The sequence below is a fragment of the Xiphias gladius genome, chromosome 13 (genome assembly GCF_016859285.1).
Source record: "Xiphias gladius isolate SHS-SW01 ecotype Sanya breed wild chromosome 13, ASM1685928v1, whole genome shotgun sequence".
Classification (NCBI taxonomy): domain Eukaryota; kingdom Metazoa; phylum Chordata; class Actinopteri; order Istiophoriformes; family Xiphiidae; genus Xiphias; species Xiphias gladius.
The window spans coordinates 14,911,539-14,933,224 of record NC_053412.1 but is presented as its reverse complement, the minus strand read 5'-3'; positions in this window follow the sequence as shown (position 1 = coordinate 14,933,224).

The window sequence follows — 21,686 nt, the reverse complement described above, 5'->3', positions numbered from 1 at the left end:
ATTGGACACCCTAACACGGGCCTTGATTCGTCCTGCAGCACCAGTTCTAACAACCAAAAGTACCCCAGCAGATAACTGACTTTATTCTGTGAGCATCTTCAATAGGCTTTTTGCATGTTTAATCTTTGAGACTGGGTTCGGTGTTACATGTTATTAATTGCTTTTCTGGATAAAACCAGGATCTTTAGGGAAATTTAGGGGAAACTATGTACTATTTGCCTTTATGTCCAGATCATATAACCTGTTTTCTTCAGGACAATTATCGGCCTCAACTAGTGCCTGGTTTTGCCCTGCTCAGGCATACTTCACCATCTTTCAGGTCCTTCTGTTACTGCTTCTGCTGCTACTATTGTCTTCCTCTCTCCTTATGAATTTCTTTTTTCAATGTATCTTCCTTTATTTCTTCGTTTTTCCTTCTGTTTTATAAATGCACCAGGTAACTGGTGTTAAACACTGTCTTATTTTCACTCTAACAGGCTTTCCTTTTTTTTCTTTGAAGCAGAAACTGCTTGCCTTGCTGCACCTGTTAATGTAGACCAAGAACTGATGACATATGAGGCCGAGCTGATTTATGTTGCTTCTCATGATATGTTAGCAGGGTCTGACACTCACCTGGGAGGTGGGGGTACAGCAGTGTGTGGGCGGACGGCTCATTTTTGTGGCAGAAATGGATGGAACAGGCTGGAGGTCTGACCTTGGCAGCTGCTCTCCTGAGAATTAGGCTTTTTTTTTTTTAAAAAAAAAAGCAGATTGGATAAGAGTGTGAGATGAAGTAACTCCTGTATGAATGAGATCTCCAGTGCCTCTCAGTCATAGCCCATTTATAATACACCCTTCACATTTCAAAACTTCAGCTGCAACTTGGAGGGTAATACGGTGTCACTTTATTTGAAATTTGAACTTTGAATTTGGGAAAAAAAAAATATTGGCACTGTAATGACCTGTTCAAATTCAAAATTCACATTATATAAGCATATCAGTTCATTTAAAGTAGTTTGCTTCGGGATCCAACAGAGGGTGCGCTTAACATTCACTATCAGTTTGAGCTATTGCTGTACTATTGACCTATCAGTAACCTAAACTAATTAATAACAATGACGGACAGTAGCAAACAAAGCTGTGCTTATCAGATAATCATGAAACCAGAGTATCTTAGAGGCAGTGTATGGAAATATTTTGCCTTCCACACCGTAGATGGAAAATGACCAGGATGGGCCTGTTTGTGTGGATAAAACGTAGCTACCTTACGCTACGACCAAAGCAAATCTGAGGACTTACCTGCTGCTACAACCCAGGTGAGCTAGCGGAAGACCACAAACCAGGGGAGCAACATCACCTGTACGACCTGGTCTGATTGCCTACTAAAGACACAATGAAGCTGCATAACACCAAACAGGAAAATGTAACACCTATCCCGAACCTATACTGAAGGTGCCAGTTCTTTCTTTCTTCTTCTTCTTGTTTTTTTTTTTTACAAGTTCTGCATTCTTTTGATTTTATTTCACATTTTATCTTTTTTGCTTTTTAAAATAAATAAAGTTCATGAATGAAGGGAGTATATCTTCAAGTATTTGTTGCAAAGTGTAGTAAAAGTAAAAGTTTGCTTTAGATGCTTTAACTCTCAATGCTTTCCATCTAAAAGCTATATTGACGTTTATTTTCTGTTTCCTTTCTTCTTAAATCCTAGATATGAGATCATTTCTGCAAAGGAGAAAATAGGATACTTCTATTCTAAGCATATGTGCGCCTGAAAAATGTAGCCTGAGGACAGCACTTGACTAGATGTTCTTACTGCAGTTACTGGAGAGCTGCTTGTGGAGAGATGTACTTCCTGTGCTGAGTGTGAGGCCAGTGTGAATTGAGTCATATGCAGTATGGAGGCAGAGCATGGAGATGATGGAGATGAAGAGATGATGACAGCAGATGATGACAGAATGAGGTGACCTGTGTGTGTTTGAGAAATCACACAAGATTTGAATAATTCAGTGTTAAACCATTTCCTGAGATTCAAAGTAGCAAAATGGGTAAAATGTGCCATATGCAGTTATTAAAATTCAACCCTGTCGACAAATTGATATCGATCAATTCTGAAACTCCCTGGATGAAGTTCAGTGGCAACATTTTTAAACTGGGTGATTGTCTGTATCTTTCGTATTTTTACTAAATCCCACATGCAGAGCCAAACCAACACTAAATGTATCTAGTATTGCATATAAGTATTGGGTGTGTATCAAAGCCTGATATATCTTATTCTTCTGTGCCATAGATCTAGATTGCTGTCCAAAAACTATTAAAAACACATTAATGAGTCAAACTGTTGCACGTGGTGACACGTTCCTTCATTAACATTAACACACACTGTGGTTTATTTTGACTGAGTCCCACAGACGCTGTGCTGCTGCCCCAAATACTCACACGCCCCCAAAAAATGCACTATTTCCTCCTGTTTGAGTGATGTTCGATAAAAACAACAGTAAGTAGGTGTTTTTGGAAATTGCTGAGCCTTTTTGTTTTTACAAAATATAGTATATATATATATATATATAAACTATATATTGGCGAGGTGTTTTTTTAAATATTTTTGGCTGGGTAGGGAAGTCAGAACTCAAATACTGAGAGACAAACTAACACTCTGTTGGTTTTGGTCTTTTCATGAGATTTGTTGACCATAAGAAAAATATAGAATAACACCAGAAGGAGTATTGTTACTTTTAAGATTACAAATAGTGATTGTACTTTCTGCTAGAAACTGTATATCCACATAAAAAAAGTATATCAGTACCCTATGTGCTTCCACATAGGGTAAGTTTTTGTTGTCCCTTTCCTGATTCAACATGATAGTGACCTCATACATAAAGCCAGCTCCATAAAGAAATGTTTTTCCCAGTTTTGCTGGGAAATAACTTGAGTGACCGTGCCCCCATTCAACACCTTTGGGAAATGGAAAGGTATCAGTAAACCTTATCACCCGGCATCAGTGCTGGACCTCACTAATGCTCTGGTGTCTGAATGTAGCAGGTTCAACATTTGGTGGAAAGACTGACACCAGAAGAGTGGAGGCTCTTAGAGCAGCACATTAATGCCCATGGTCTCACAATCACGTGTTCAACTATAATGAAGCCTAGGACTGTAACATTTGGGTCTCCACATACATTTGGGAATAAAGAGTAATTTTGATGACTAAATATGTAGTATGTATTCTACTGGTTTTTCAAGTAAAACCTTACCATAACCCAACTAACCGTATCTTCAGAGCTTCTGTAAAGGAAACATAACCATCAGTATAAAACAAATTCCGATTCAATTGTCAAGCATAACATAGTGGATGTATGAGTACAGCTGTACACATATAATCAAATGATGTCTGCAGGTATGTGTGGCAGTGTTGACAGTTTGCTACTTGAAGAAAAGGCAATTTTCACTCAATTAGCCTTCTTATATGTTGACCCAGGGCACTAGCACATGAAATGGGAGGCTGACAGGCAATATATGTATGTTCTGCACTTCCACAGGTAGTGACACATGCCATCACAATGTCTTCCTGTCGTACTGAAAATACTATATGGATATGTAATGTGTCTTTGCCTTTATTTCACCTGCTCCTACACTAAAGGGAACCAATTCAAATGACAAAAACATCAATGAGTGTGGTTCCACTTGAACCTGCTTCATGTTCTTACCTTTATCCTACTAAAGGAAGATGCAAGAGCAGTGTTTGTGTGCTATTACAGACATTTCTATAAAAAGAAGAGAGAAAATGAAATCAGAGGCTGACACATTTTAATGTAAGTCATATTAGTCCTCCTAGTTCCAGCAGATACAGTTAGGTTCCTTGTATAGTGTTGTGAGATACAAACATTTACAAGGCTGGAATCACTGAGATCACCTGATCCGAAAGGAGACCGTGTCATATTTTTCTGATGTGGTTATTTCGGCCACTGTGGATTTTTAAATGGTAATTTCAAAATGAGAATTCAGAGACTGAATCCACAGTTTGAAAACACATATTACTGAAAAGTGGTTATTTTAAATTAAATTATAGTGTGATAGTGTGGTTTAAAGGAGGTGCAGAAATTAACTAAATTTACATTAATCTTAATCTTAACCTTTTGAGTCTTCTCTCTTTATAAAACCAAAAACTATTGTTTTGAAAACATTTCTAGTGAAACACAAATCTCAGCTTTGTGTCTCTTGTCCAAGTTAATTTTCCAGTGCCTCATTCTGCTGTGCCAAGCTGTAACTGGCTCATTACTCCCCCTGAGGTTGGAGAGCGAAGAATCTACTGTTACTTGACTGTTAGCGAGAAACACAGTTGTAGTGGCTGTTTTTCCCCTGAGAGCCACAAGAAACAACAGTGAGCCTGTTGCAAACTCACAAACAAACTTCAGCAAGCAACACAAATGTGCGATAAGTGTCTTTAAACAGTATATTTTGGTTTCACGAGACAAAAGACTTCAAGGATGAACTGGTTGGTTTGGCAAATGTACATCTGGTTAACCACCCCCTCATACTGTTTTCCCAATCTTTTCCACTGAAACATCCTGGAGTGTCTCACCCAGTGCATAGGAGCTGCATGGGAACAGGGCTAAATATAAATACAGTGCATAGTTTAGGTTCAAAGTTCATTAACTGAAGTTAAGGTCATTTTAGGTCAAGAATGAAATGACTTGCTCAGAATCACAGAAAGCTTGAATGGAACAAATCTGCTGATGAGGAGTGTGTAATATGGCAGAAAGCCCCAGAACAGTAAAATAAACGTATACAGTAAGATGACTGGTGAATGGTTGCTGTGTTAAAAATCATAAGCAATTGAAAAAGAGACAATTGTACGGCCCTGCCCGCAGCTCTGTGAGGCTGTACTTTGGGTTAAATGCTAACATGCTAAAATGTTAACAAAGTAAACAGAAATGCATTGGTTTTGCAGGTATCTGGTCATAAACCGACATTAAAATGTTGACCTGATGATGCAGATAGATGTAAAGTCAGAGGATCAGTAAGGCCCTAAAGGAAATTTCAGGGGAGCATCAAAGTCAGTAGGATTCATCCTGTGGGGATCATGAACTTCGGTACAAAATTTCGTGTCAATCAAATACTTATTGCGATATTTCAGTCTGAAGAAAAGTAGTGGACTGACACTGCAGTCCCTAGAGCAGTGGTAGGTAAATAGTGACCTGGCCAAATTCGCCCCTCTGATGAAATGATTTGGCCCCACAACTAAAGCTGAAGTTTTCAAAACTTTTACATATTTTTTTTATAAATCTACTGTAGATAATGTGTAAATTCAATATGTAAATCCCAATAAATATGACTTTGTAACATTTAATTATAATAATGTAATAATAATCAATGTTTTGCATTCAGAGCAGCATAGTGAGCAGCATTTTTTCCTGTATTAGTATCAACACATGCTTCTGTACCTCTGTCAGCCTTCACTAATGGGAAACATTTCATCTCCATAAATGTACTGCTAAAATATAAAATATTTTAAAATATATTTTCTAAATCTTTTTTTTCCAAAATAAAATAAAATTTAAAAATAAAATACTCAACAAACACTGTGTACTGGCCTGCATTTCCGCCATGATTGTAAATTATACTGGCTCCCAGTTGAAGAATAGTGAAAAACAATGTCCCCTGGTTGAACGTAATTGCTGACCTTTGTCCTAGGGCCATGGGAAAGTACTACTTTATAGTAGTACTAAGGCAGACGTTTCAAGAATAAACTATATTAAAGCCCTCATGTCTTATTCCAATGAAGAAAACTACTTTGCATTTCACTGATCAGATGTGGTGGTTTTAGTAAAAGTTATATGTTAGAATAATTTTTTAACCAACAACTCTTGGGTGCGGTCACTGCTCACAGCTTCTCAAAAGCACTCTCCTCTTGGCTTTTCATTATGTACTGTATTTTTTGCAAATTAGTTAATTATATAAATACTTTTTTAGGAGAAAGACAGAGCTGGGTTAGCATTTCCCCCCTCCTTTAAATCTTAGCCCAAAGTTAGGCTTAACATATGACCTTAACCTATCTCTATACTGGATGAGTACAGATTACACTAACATCAATCTTATTTTTTTACTTTAGGTAAGGCAGGAAGCAATTGCTATTTACCAAAATGTTGGAGTGTTCCTTTAAACTGCAAATTTCCATTCTCTGTGTTTCAGATTACAATATTGGCTGTCAACCTGCCAACTGTGATTTTTATTAACAGTACCTTTCTTCTAATTAGCACGGAGGATTCAGTTGGCCTTACAAATGCCCTTGGTACTTCTAGAATCATGCTTCTATGCCATCACAAATTGCAAATTTTAGTCTCTTTTCCTGGATTTTTAAAAAAAATACAAAACCAGAATAGCAACTAGGAAAATGAAAACATGTAATTTCCATTTATTATTATTTGTAGTTTCAAAAATGTCACCACAAATGGCTCGATAAAACCTCAATGGAGGCTTGTGGCCACAGCGAACCTTAACAATAGTTATTACTTACATGAAAGTAATAACTATTTTTAAGGTTCGCTGTCTTTGGCTGTCAATTTGAGAACCATGAAGTAAAGAGTGAGACATAAAAAACATGAGTAGGTGCCTCTGCACAGCATACACAACATTCTTTAGTGAGAGAGGACAGAGAGGCAACATTAGTGCACGAGCAAAACAAAATCATTTCTTTATGATGCAAGCTTCGTTTGTTCATCCATGTATGAGAAGTAGCCTCATTTTTCACTGTCATCTTCTCTTCCTTACTCGGCTGTTAGTGGATCACAGACCTTTCCAAGACAAACTCCTCACTGGCCATTCACTGTGTAATTATCGACAGCAGTGACACCCCCGATGATTTATTGTCATTATTTTAGCAGGAGATAAAATGTAAATCTGGATAATGGCTGTCATTTTCAGGAACAGTACAGGAAAACTTAGCATACAGATTGATTCTCCTCTGTTGACTGGTCAGAGTCAGGAAATTAAGCGGTGAGTCATTTGCCAGGTGTGGTGGAAGACGCTCTGTGATGGTCTAGGCTGATATCTCATCACGATTCTCTCACTTTAATCCTGTTCCTCAGAGACTTATCCCACTAAAGAGTCACATTATTATCAGGAAGCAAGGGGAAGAGAAATGCTGCATACTACAGAATAAGTATCTCTACATTTATGTGGTTGCACACAGTGACTCCTTTTAATCTACAATCTGATTTAAAATGTAACAGCAACAGAGAAATGTGAAACCAAGAAAAAAACTGCTGGGTGAGTTTTTGCAGTGTTATAACAGAAATGAGAGTTACAAATTTATCAGGCTAAGTCTAGAATATTTCCATTTAATGCAGTGTTCCAGTCATTAAAATCACAGAAAAACATGATATTGTTTTAAAATGTCTATCTTGGTGGAAGCTGCAAATACAAGTAGAACAGGTAGAAGCAGAAAATATATCAGACATCATCTTGGAATTTAGAAATAGAAATACAGCTAATTTATCTGGGCAAATAACTAATTTAAGCAATAAATTTCCCTTCTAGACAGCTTTGAAGTTCTTACACTCTGCAGTAGGAAGAATAGTGTAACTAAATCTTAAATTTGCACTTATAAGTGGTGTATGAAGTACTCAAATTCTTTACATTTCACATTAATATTTGTTCCTTGTGCACAAAGTTGACAGATAGCTAATGCTGTTCAATGAAAGTCAGATGCATAAATACAGTAAGTATTATTACTGAATCTTGATTCTACTTCTCTCTTTTTTGTAAAACTGAAATAAAACCCAAATTTATAATCTCTGGTTGCAAAAGGCTCAGAGAATAAAGCACACATTAATTAACATGGCTCATAGAATATTATTATGCATATTATAAATCAACAGGCTAACTTTAGATTAAGCATTTTTAAGATACTACCAAAAGATTGTTTTTAAACACAAACATATGAATTTTAACTTCTGCACATTTGCGCAAACATAAACAAAACTTAAAACTCACAAGCAAAAGCTCTTTCAGGCACAAATGCTGAGGAAACAAAGCAGAGGATCTTTCTATTGCATGGAGACATTCTTGCACAGTCGCTTCCTTGCTCGCTCCTCACCAAAGAATCATATGATCCCAAAAAAATCAATCATCAATCAAAACACACTCCACTGCAGGTGATGCTGTTACCATAAATCACCACTAGGTGGTGCTTATACAACAAACTTAAAGGCTACAGGACGAATGTTATGATGCTCCCCGCCTGGTATTCATCCAATACCATTATATATCGTTCTCACTCCCAAGTGTCTATACTGACACCATGTCAAACCCACTGGTGTCTCATAGATATGCACAAAGTACCCTGTGGTGTGTATATACTGACCCACAGGGCTTTCAGTTGACTACACTCTAAACCTGTATATGGCAATATTTGAAGCTTTGAGCTTTGACATTCCCATTGGAGAGCCAAGGCAAGATGCAGATTTTCTGCCCAGACAAGATATTCAGTGGGAAGACCAACTGCTTGGAAGCATTTTTCCCCACTGTAAATTCCAAATTCAAGGTTTCTTTTGAAGATATTCCCAGTATTCCTGAATAGAAAAACACTGGAGTCTTACTAATAATTTAACTGTACGATACGTTTATGCGATGGCCATCAGTTTTAATAAAACCAGTGTTAACACTGTGACCAGTGTTACCATGGTAATGAATTCCAAGACCACTTTTTCTGATAGGTTTAAAGTTAATATTCATCCCTGTGCATGCTGATCTTTGATATGCGAGCTGTGCATTTATAACATTGACAATGTAGTTATACATTGGCCATCTACACACCTGGACCAGAGGTTGGAAGCAGGCTGCTCGGAGACACTTTTTAAGTAAGTTAAACTTTAAGTGCTTTTTTTTACTATAACATTAACATGACTAATCATGTTTTCTCATTGTTTGTGTAGTGTGAACTACTTTTTATACAAATTTGCACTTGTTTATGGGGCAACACCTTCCAATTAAGGAAATTTTTCTCTTCTTTGAAGGGACACACAGGCAACAACTGGATCCAAATAAAAGAAAATTATCGACTATTACCCTCTAACTCAGGATAAATGCAATAACTGATAATCAAGTGATGACGCACATTGGAGCAACGACAATGTTAACTAGTGGCTTGCAAAATGAGCAATGTGATAAACTGGGCAATGGTGGAGAGACTATGTATAGGCTATGTATGGTATGATTGTACTATTTACGGATCCTGAGATTTCTATGAATGACATTTAAGGATTAAAAGATGTGGCCAGTATTCAACATCAACCCAGTAATGTGCATAAAAGAAAAGGTGGCTTTGCCTGCTTCAGTTGGCAGTCTGCGGATTCACGGCTGGAACCCAAAGCAGTTGTTGGTTGAAGTCTGTAACCTTTCATGTTGGACTCTGGGTGGATCAGCCCTGAGGCATCGTGGGTTGCCTAGGCGACAGGTTCTGCCAATGTTTCTCTGCTGTTTCAGTGTTCGGAAGTCTGCCAGCGCACCTTCTCGTTTGGCACCTCTGTAGATTTTTCAGTAGGAGGTCGGGGCAGACAGATTGTCTGCCTGTGTCTCTGGCGAGTTGATTTGGAATAACAGTAATGATTATAATTACTGTACTTAACTTTGCTAGATAACTTTAGAAGGGACTGCATTCGGCCAAACGACACAAAACCCTCAAAAATCTTAAAAGAAAAGCCAGAGGAATAAGTAAAAGCTCTAAAAAGTATTCTGAGACACATCTGTTCTTCTGATTCAATTAGTTGTTGACTTGGCTTGCAAAATAGAGGATCTACAGGTCGTGTGTACTGAAAAAGAACTCGGAAAAGCTCGGAAAACGTGGTGAAAAAAAAGAACAAAGGCACGTCAAAAAAAATGTGCAACACAGAAAGGAAAGGAAGTGTAAAATGGCAAAATGGCGAAATGCACAGCGCAAAAAAATCCATCTGTTTTATTCCTGAGGGCTGGGCGTGCGCTCTAGGGCCAGTACCTGTCTCCCTTTATTTCAACTGGAGAAGCCAATAATTTTCTATAGAACGCTTCAGTTGTTTAATCCTGAGTTTACTCACAAACATCACACATCCGACATGACCCACTAAAACATTAAACAAAACATAGATAGACCTAGCGGCACTATTAAGGACAGAAAGGAACAATACAGACGTGGATTTCAAATCAGTACATCATCCACAAACCTTCGGCATAATACAAATGATTAATTTGACCAATAAGAAGAATACATGATTTGTAACACTTATTATAAAGGAATGGAGGTTAAACAAAACATTCCTTTGATTAATAATAATTAAGACACCATTGTTAATGTTTAATGCCTGTTACCTTGTATAGATGATGCTGGCAGTATGGTCACATGGTAGATATTGCCTTAAGCTTTATATTTCACATTAAAGTCATTCTATAAGATAGAAATCTGGGGCTTGAACTAAATTACACAAAACATTTACTGCGTTATATTATCTGGGTAACAGAATAGTTGGACAGTTATTTTCATATTTTTTCAAAGGTGTTGAAAAGGAGAAATCTCCTGTTGCATTGCCTCAGGTTTGTTTACATGACTATTTTTATAAAAGGGCCTCGATTCCTATACTGTAGTGACCAGATGGAAACACTCAGATGAAAGTGAGCTATTACACAACATAGCCTTCTCTCTTTCAAGCAAATTTCCCGTAGGTTTGCTTCTCACCCTCAGAGTAGACACAAAAGTGCTGGCACTACCTTTTAAGCCCACAAAATAGCATCTTAAACAATGTCATCGTCAGTGTTCTTCTCCTGAGCTTTGACAACTACAACACAATGCAAACATAAGGGCCAACAGTGTTTTGGCCACTGCAAACTGTTTGCCACATGTTTAAAGTGAAAAATACTTTAACATCTTTCTCACTGAAGGGAGGGATCAGATTGATGTTTTACCAACACCAAATTTAGCACAGTTAAAAATAACAGGCTTGTCAGTAGTTTCACTTCCTGCATGAGCTTTAAACTATCTCCTTCATTTCCCTCTCATACGCAAGTTTTAGCTTTTCACATTCTAGCTCATGCTGCCTTAACTACTCCTTTGCCTCAATCTCTACTTCTAGTTTCCTCAGGTGCGATTTTAATTCTAGCTCTCTCAATCCTATTGCTATTTCCTTACTTTTTTCCTGTTCTTACAACAACTTACCCTGCTCTACTTGCTATCCTCCCCCCGAGGATGCATCAGTCTGTTCAGTGGGCAACTCAAATTTCACATAAAACCCTGTTCAACCAAAGCATTTAAGGTTTATGCGCAAAGTTCCTCTTTCCTTAAATTGCTTGAACACCAACACCATACTGGTCTGCCACAGAGCGAAGATCTGTCTATATGCAACTAACAGTTACGGATCAACTGGAGGCTTTTCACAGAGTTATTTTGGACATCCTGATAATGAGAAACAGTAGGCTAGTCTAAAGGTAACAAATGCATGGATTTTTTGTCGGTATCCTTTTGAGAAAGGGTGTTTCTAATTTTCACAATACTGCACAGGGGGAAGAAGGCTGTCCTAGACTTGTTTTATATGTGAGGCCAAGACTCCATATGACTGCAAGGTTTCTTACAGTACAGTCAACTGGGAAAGTTGAAAAAACTATATCACATGGCAACACATAAATGACCTCACTGATGTCAAGCCAAAGAACTAGGTCTTGATCCTTTATGGGCCCCCAATATTATGTTATAGCTAGCTCGAACACCAAATATATTAATGGACACAATACCAGGGTAGAAGTTTACTGCATTAATGTTTATTGAAATAGATTAATAAATGAATGAAAGTCAAATACCAAGCACTGCAAAAGTGCAGCTGCAGCAGGGTGGAGAGAGACAGAGCTGAACAAAGCACCTGCTTATATAGGCTCAGCCCACAATCCAGCTTACCAATCAGCTGATTGAGCTGGGGCTGTAAACAGGAAACTCCAAAACAAAACAGGATGTAACACAATCTTCTTCTTCTCTGCCTTTGTGGGCACATTGCTGCATATCTTGGTGTGGTATTACCACCTGTAGAACAGTGGAATATTGACACGACTGTGTATTGCGTCAGAAGCTTGAGTGTTCCTGCATGTGCAGACAAACAAAATGTTGACCCACTTATAGAAAAACAGTGCCACTGGATATTAAAAACTCAACAAGGAACCTTTAACTAAAATTACACAAGTATTCTCAGCAAAATATACTGACATATCAAAAAAAGTCTGCATTATGCAGCAGAATGGCCCCTGTCTGCATTGTGATATGAAATATTATTTAATTGTTAGTGTTACAATAACATGTAAGCAGAATGTTTATGTTGTAGTTGGTTGAGGGGGGAGCTAATGTCAACTACTTGATATACTGTTGGGTAGTCTAATCAACACCAGTGCTGATCATTGATATATAAACAATAGTTCACTGTCTGTTCCTAGCATATATGGGAAGGTACTGATAAGGTAGATAGCCATAACAAACAGCCTGTGTCTCTGTGCCTCATGGTCAGTCAGTCTCTCAGTGGGACAGAGGTAATTTGTATACAACATGAGTTAAGTAAAACGTGACTTAGTGTATAGGATTAGGTACCTAAATCTGCACACACGTATGAATGTGATGTTGTTCCATAACCTTATTTTGACATGCAGCAAGCATGACGTAGGTATAGGGTTAAATGTGGTCACCAGGAAGGATTCCTTCAGATTTGGGGGTTGCATCACACTGGTTAACTTATTAACATTTGTTTTGCTCATCACTCTTCTCGTTGATGCATCGAGCATCAATAAATGCTGCTGCTTAAGCCATCTGAGTCTCCCCAGCCTTTTTCCAGCAGTTCCCAAGATTTCCATTACAATTTAGTGCCATAAACAGAACAAGTCTGGTCAGTGCAAATTTAAAGTTTTTCTTACTTTTGCCTTGCCATGTCAGTGGATCATAAAGACTCCATAAAGACTGTAAATCTTCTGCAATTTGGCTGTAAATGTCTTGATTAGTCAGATTTAAGAAGTTTGACGTGAGCAGAAAAAGAGAGAGAAGTCCAGTGAGCTTTGAATGTGGCTTGATTCAATGTAGTGTTATTCTGTATAACTTAAGTTTGTTAAGTTAAATGTCAGTGACAGAGGTTGGTTAGTTCATTTGAGACAGAAGACTGTGGTGTGTGTTTAACCCCCACATCACCACTGAAATGATGCTTGTTGTCAGTTGTTTCTGTGTTGAGCACAATTTCAGGTTGTGCCCAACACAAGATAAGACCCCTGGGGTGTAAACCACAGTGAGGTTACACCCTAGGAGAAGAAGTTCTGAGGTGGCTGAAAAATGCTTATTTTGGCATAATCAAGACTGGTGGCGAGTTCTGTGTCTGTCAGGAAAAAAGGTTCTGTTGTGCCTAGATCGCCTCAGAAGCTGAGGTGCAAATTGGCAGAGTGTACACTCGAGGAAAATTACTTTCTGAATTTTTGTCTTAAAAAGTCTCAGAATTGCCATCACTGATGAGTACTAAAAGAGAATAAAAGGTAATGGATACATTTTGAGGCCGCAGCAGTGTTTATTCATGTTTGTTTATATAGTTAATGTTTGAAATAGAATTTTGCAAATAGGGGTAATAATCAGTCCACAGCAGAGATTAGAGGTTAATTTGTAAATAATTTTGCAAAAAATGCTAAAAGAAAAAAAAATCTATTCAAAGAGATCTGCCACTGATATTCAAACAGAGATGAAATCACAGTAAATCATAGTATAAAAAATATTTTTTCCACAAATGCTTGCAGGAATAGTTAGTAGACAAAGAAGAGCATGTGTGTATGTGATGCCTTTCGCTCATGTGTTAGTGAGTGTATGAGGAATGTTAGTTGCAGATAGCTTCAGTGATGACAGATTGTCTGAGACAATGCCCAGTATTTTTTTTTTTATCCTTTAATGCATATCACATGCCTTTGCTGGAAACTCTGTTGCAAACTAGAGCTGCAGAAATGACAAAGTAATTATGTATGGGTGGGCAGAGTGCCAAGGCAAACCCAGCCCAGGTAAGCTGTTAACAGCACTGAGTATTGTAATCTGCCAGTTCCGAATCAGTTAGCAAGCAGTAAAATGAGCAGTAGGTAGGCTGAGGATAGCAGTGATGGAAGAAGTATTCAGATCCTTTACTTAAATAAAAGACCGACACAGCATTGTTAAAATACTCCATCACAAGTACAAGTCATGAATGCAAATTCCTGCTTAAGTAATTGTACGTAAGTATTAGCAGCAAATTGCAGTTAAAGTATTGAGGTAAAAAATACTGGTTTGGTCCATCTGACTGATATATTATTATAGATGACATCATTAGATGACTAATAGTGAAGCAGCATGTTACTGTTGTAGCTGCTGGAGGTGGATCTAGTTTGAACTAAACAAAGAAAAAAACAAAGTTCTGATGCACAGCTACGATACATCTGTTTTCAGTTTTTAGACGTTTTCTATGATCTTTGATTTCAGCTGAGATATTGGATTATTTGAAGATTTATTGAAATGAAACCATGTGAGAAGTTTAGAGGGGGAAAAAAATCCCTATTTGGTGGAGCTGTTAATACATAGACATCTGAAATGTGACCCTGAGTACACACTGATTTTGTAAGACATCAGAAGTCAAAAAGGTTGGAAACCACTGGTTTAAACTTTAATAATGTGTTGTATTTTAAAAGCTTTTTATATTATCCATTGGGTAAAATCTTCATATTAAAAGTAACTGGTAACTAAAGCTGTAAAAAAAATGGAATAAAAAGTACAATATTTCCCTCTGAAATGTAGTGAAGTGGAAGTATAAAGTACCATAAAATAGAAATGGTCAAGTAAAGTACCTGGTACTTGAGTACTGTACTTGAGTAAATGTACTTAGTTACCTTCCTCCACTGAGAAATAGCAAGGTTTCACTATATCTACAAAACTCTACTGACAATTCTATAGATGGTCAGGCCAAGAAGAAAAGGGGGAAAAAAACAGACAGATGAGCTTCTAGCTCAAATTCATAGGGGGAGGCATAGGCAGCTACTGTCCAAAAGGCAGAAAGGCAGTGAAGCAGCCCCCCCATTCTCCTCCTCTAACCAGGTCTCATTATCAAATAGAGAGGATATAACCTTTTCACTATCCAAACTTTCCTACAAAATTGAAAACCACACATTGCTGCAGCTTACACATTATCTGTTGCTGATTGGAGGTCCATGGATTTGAAAACAACAACAAATAATCAGAATCATAAAAACTTTGTCAATGCCTGCAGGGAAATTGATTCGTTACACTTGCCCAACACTCACTTGGGAAAGACGAAGTAAATAAGGAAAAAGTAAAAACTATTATAAAAACTACTATAACATAGTAATAATGATAAATACGCCTTAAGTGAATGGAAAAATGTACAAATGTGCGAAGTAAAAAGTACAAAATAGATAGTAGTGCAAAATAGAAGCGTGCAAAGATAAAGTTATGGGTTTACATATAAACCAGGTTTTCTCCCAAAGCAGAACTTTTGCTAGTCCTAAGCAGATGATGTAACTTAAACATTGACAACAAGCATCAAAAGGAGGATGAACAGTATCCTAATAAAAATAATAACAAGCAGCAACAACTCGGCTTTCTAAAAATTCCTCTGAAGAGCCAACTATGTCAGTTGAGGTTAATGGTATTATTGTAGATATTCTGGCATATACCGGAGCTACCATTTCATAGTTACTCCTACAATATGCTGATGACTTGTTGATAGCTTGTCTATTGAAGGAAGCTTGTCATTGTGACTCCATTGTACTCCCGGGTGAGTGCGGTTACAAAGCTTCTTTTGCTAAGCTAGAGTTTTGGCAGCCTGAAGTGATATACTTGGGACACATTCTGAAAAGGGGACAGTGTCTCCTTTCACCACAGAGAGTGAAACTCTTGAACAACATGCCTCCACCTTAGACTAAGAAAGAAATGGTCTCATTTCTGGGGATGGCAATTAACTTCAGACTTTGAATTTATGATTATGCTTCTATGGACTCCATCTTGCAGTCACAGTGCAATCTTTAGAGAGGATATGTACAAAGACTTTCATGATCTGAAGCATGAACTCCTTGAATATCATCAGCCATTTCATCTGCATGTAAAGTACATAATAAGGGTTGGCTATAGGCATCCTGGTGCAGGAACATGGGTCAAATTGCTGACTTGTTGCGTGCCCTCGTCTTGACTTTCACAAGTACTCCTTGGTATGCCAAGTTGTCTTAGATCAGAAGCCATTGTTGCTATCATGATTGAGAAATCTTCAACCATTGTACTGGCTCATGACTGTGTTGTTCATATTCATGTTCCCCATACAGTATCCCCAGTACAGCATATTTTCAACACCCTTGTAACTCAGGATATGACAACAGCCCTTGTCGATCAGGCTACAAGGTGATCATCCTTTCCAGTCCCGAAAATTTCTTTGAAGGGCTCACCTCCCTTGAATCTAATCATTCTTCTTTCTTTGACTGATAAAGAAATTGAGCATTATTGTATTGATACTATTGAGACAAGCATGTCTCTAAGGCCAGACTTGTTGAAGACACCAATACCAAATTCTAACACGATTCTTTACAATGACGATTCAGCTTGAATTATAATGATAACAAATCATCATATGTTGAAATCATGTTAGAGAAGAGGTGAGGAGTTGTAATTTAAATTAAACTTTTAACCGAGCGGTGTTTCAAAAGACAAAACTGACTTTTCAGAATGAAACAGAATGAAACTTTTTAGTTTAGCATCTTGCAAGGAGCTTTACTTGTGGGCAGTGCTTGGGTATCAGTTCATAAATTAAAAAAAAAAAAACATTCTTTGTGGTCCCGTGGAGTAGGGACAGGAAAGGACAAACAATTAAGACGACAAAGTTGTCACACATTAGTGGAAGTTTCTCTAAAACAATACAACAGAAGTTATGGATATGGTTCTGGACACAGCAAAAAGTGTAAAGAGCTACATATGAATCATGGATTTATCTTGGGGAGTTCTCAAAAAGTTATGGGGGTCCAGCTTAGTTAAATTCTTAATTACTTTTACAGTGCTGGTGCTCCTTTTGTCTGTGTTCCTGTCTGGTAACAGTCATTAAGCTGGTTATCCGTAAAACCACCAATGTTGCAATTCAAGCACTACAGCTAATGGTATGACGTGGAAAATGATTCAGAATGGATGCTTCATGGTCTTAGAAATCTTGAAGAACCTAATTCACCCGGTTCTGGCTCTGATGAGATAATTAATAATGACGAGTATGTTTTATACACATTTAAACTAAGACATATATGTTTATTTCTATCACTGTACACAGGTCTATCATGCTGCTGTTTTTTTTTTGTTTCTTTTTTTTTATAATTCAGTTTGCTTAGTTTTTACAATGATTTTTGCTAATAATCATTTAGTTCATTGTAAGTCTATTAGTAGACTTTTTGCTAGAATTACACAAAAATGCACACATATTAGTATTTTATATATCCTTTCAATTTAATGTAATCATTCCATGTTAATTGTTTGATTTTAGTTACATTAGGGAAGATTAGGTGTGTTCTGATAAATAATCTAAAATAAATAATCTTTATTTTAAGTGACGGATAATTGTAAATTTTACATTTAGAAAAAAAACATCTTATTTTATTTGTGTAATCTCCCAGCCCATTTGAAGCTTTGTTTCAATGGTCAAAGGACACAGGAGTTTGACCTCAAAGATTGGATCGATGAGCACGTCAGTGCTTAGCAGCAAAGTAAGAAATACACCACAAGGGCAACATCTACTGGTGGTTTAAACATCCAATAGTTTGCGACAATGCAAGAATCAAAGAGGTAATAATTATGAGGAATGACTGATTAAGAAATTATTTTGATGATATTTGTATAGACTGATTAGTCATTGATTGTTAATTTGATTAAGTGGTAATATTAACTAATATTAACTACATTTTGATTTTATTGATTTCGATTGTGTCTTCATTTCATGTTATTTATTTCCTAATTCTTATTTAGTACAATTCTCATTGCTATATATGGTCACAACAATCACTGAATATCAAAACTGGTACACAGGGATGAGGACTCAAGTGCACAACTCTTTAGTAGTATAATCAAAAAGTCTTTACTCAGGAAAAAGGTTCGATACACTGGAAGGCATTCAGTCAGGCAAAGAATACAAAAAAGTCTAGGAAGAGGCGAGGAAAAAAATAATACATAAGCAGAGATCAAGAAATCCAGGAATACTAAACACCAGGGATATGCTGGAACGCTTGAAACTATGGATGAAGATGAACTGGCACAAAGAGCTGGGAGCACACAGACTAAATAGGAAAGGGAGGCAGGGCTAAATGGACACAGCTGAAACACATTGGGGCGGGGCAGACAGTCAAACAAGTGGGAAACACAAGAGGGCTGGAAGTGGGGATCTGAAATGAGGGGAGAGGTGAATGACACAAAAAGAAAGAGGAAGTAAAGCAACAAAAGTGAAACAAAGAAAACAATACCTAAGACGATGAACGTGACATGACACTTAACAGTTATCTGTTATGTGTTGGAGATACATAAATTTGGGTTGTATTTTATTTTGATTTGATATACATTTTATTTCTTTTGTTTGTACTTCTTATTTCATAATTGTTTCTTATTTGTTATCCTTATTTTACTTTCTTGGTATGATTTGATTTATTCAGTATAAGTAGAAGATAAATCTTTTACTTTTATTAGCTATTACTACTCTATTAGCTCGTCGCAGCATCTTTCACTCCAAAGCCTAGAGACATGTGGCCTGTGACTACCTCTTCGGTACGGTACCTTTTCATGTGATTTGTTAAATCCTTTGCATCTTCTGATAGATGTGTAAGGGTTTGTGAATGCTGTGTTCATGCACCGAAGGAGATCCTAAATTACTTGCTTGATGCATTATTTAACATTTTTCACTATTGATAAGTTGCATAATGTTAGTATTGATTTCCCTTAAGGTAGACAAATGTATTGTGATTGATTATTGTAGTAGTTCTGTTACTTCAACTCTGAAGGTTATCCTGACCATGGGTTATTTGTTACTTAGTGTTGCTCTCCCAATCAAAAGGTGGGGATCTGTGAAGGAATTACTTTTATTGTAGAGGTACTGCACACTTAAACATGTATTTATAGCTGTAAACTAAATTATATGACTGTACTCTAATTAAACACATCATTATTGGTGGTGATATTGACATTTCTTTCCAAATTTATAAAAAAATCTGCATTTCATGGGTTGAAAATGGCTCCATCTATTGTTTTAAATCATCCTGAACCTTGGAAGGCCAATTCTGACATAGAATTCTTAATAGAGACTACTTTATGAAGCCCAGTGAAACCAATCAGTTAGCTAAACTTCAAACATGTCTTGAAAGACCTGGATGACCAGCAACTTTCTGCTGTTAAACTCAGTCATTGTAAGCAAAACATTATCTAATGATATACTTACTCTAGATGGCATTGCCCTGGCCTGCGGGCTGGCTCAGGCTTGTCTTGAACCATCCCCTATTTATGCTGCTGTAGGCCTGGACTGCCAGGGGACTTACCATAATGCACCAAGCTCCTGTCTCCTCCTCTCCCTCTCCATCTGCATGCATTCATATGGCATCAATGCGCCTTACTAACTTGAACTCTTCTCTGTTGCTTTCCTGTTGCTTTCTGCAGGTATTTCTGCTCCTGGTGCTAGAGAGTCTGGATCTGTGACTGCAAACCACCTACAGCCCCCATGATCCTTCTCAACAACCATTGCTTCAATTATTATGATTATCGTTATTATTATTATTATTATTATTATTATTATTATTATTATTAACCCTATTATTATAAATATTAGATTTATTATTAGTCTCATTATTGTTATCTTTATGTTATACGTCTACTGTGAAAGCCCCCCCCCCCTGCTGGGTCGCTATAAATATAACTATAACAAGTACAGTCTAGACCTGCTCTATATGAAAAGTGCCCTGAGATAAACTTTGTTATGATTTTGCATTATAGAAATAAAATTGAATTGAATTGAAATTGAACTTATGTCATGAAATTTATATCTTTTTAATAAAGAATGTCCTCTTATCAGAGGTGAGTGGCCCATCTCCCTCAGTACCCATTCTTGAGTTGGAGTCTGTGAAACCGTGGTCTTCTTCAGGTATATACCAATGGAGACTCATCATTCACAGGAGTTTACACTATTTTTGCTAACCCTCTACTTAGTATTTTTCAATTTTGTCACAGTGGTTCAGACTTGTGCTTCTGAAAGCTGTGGAAGCACAGCAGGACTGCATTCTTTCCCTTCAGACCCTCATATGGTTCGGCAATGGTTGCAGGTGGCAACAGGTCCCTCAACAACAACACACTGCTACGTACATTTGCAATCAGCATTTTTCACCAGAGTGCTATTCTAACTACATGCTCGGCTCCGAAAGCTCTGGCTTAGGGCGTTACCAGGGCTGGAGCCAATGGCTCAAATTGATGCAGCTTGGGACCTTTAGTCGTCCGCCACAATAATGTCTACCTCAGGGGATTCTGGAGGGGAAAAGACCTCCACCTCCGAAGAGCACTCTAGCTTAGGTGCCTTGCGGCATCCTGGCTCACTTGCCAGCAATGTTATTGTGAAACCTGTGCTTTCATAATATCTGCTGCAAAAAAGATCTACTCAACTGCATGTGAGTAAATTTAGATCTTTCCAACCAAGGTCTTATTTTGAAAGTTCTCTCAGTCATAATAACATTTAACTCACTATTACCTTATGTGGTTCTCTGTGTCCTCTGTTGTAAAGCACTGCTGCCTAGGTAAAAACATAGTAGTGCGTCATATTTTGGTTCCAACATATGTGAGGCTTATACATCATGTTAAAAGAGGTTCCTGTGAACCAGTACTAATCATAAACAAAGTGAAATGTGTTTATCCGTGAACAAGCACTATTCTTGATTATTTAGTTAAAACTAGTCAAAACCAAAAGAGGATGTCATCTTCAGCAATTAAATATTACTCAATTTATGATCAAATATTACCTTGTTGATATGGTTTATAGGTCTTTTGTTCAATAGGCGTCAATTGCAGGTGGTAGGTAATGCAGTCCTGTGTGTTCTCCCTTTTGTGCTGGTCTACACTGTCAAGTTGGGTGAGGTCATCCTCATGTTGGCATGTTACCGCTACTCTGCTGACTCTCTGTTATCTGGATGAACTATGGATAGAACACACAGATCCACAGTTTTTAGAATATTATAGTGATACACTGATCTGTTTGATATAAGAGAAACCTATCATAAACTCACTGTTGAGTACAACAGAAAATATGTTACTATATGATAGATTAAAAATAAGCTAAATGTGGTTGAAGTCACAAGGTATAAACACAACATTGATAGCAGAGAAATATCATTGGAATATTTCAAGAACGCTATAGTGATGTTAGAAATTACATAAATGTTATGAATGTTACTGTAAAGTCACTAAATCCTATATTAGAATATTATAAAACTAAACATAAACTAAAAAAATAATACTATATATTTAGTTTATTTTCAAGTTTTATACATCTTTGATTTAATATAGTTCAGTACAGTAGTATAGCACATCCTCTGCTGCTTTCATGAAGTGAATTATTTCATATTTAGGCTAATTGTTTTTGGGAAATGAATGAAATTTGTCACATTAACTGCATAAACTATTATCGTGGTTTTGTGTGGTTTGAGATCCACAT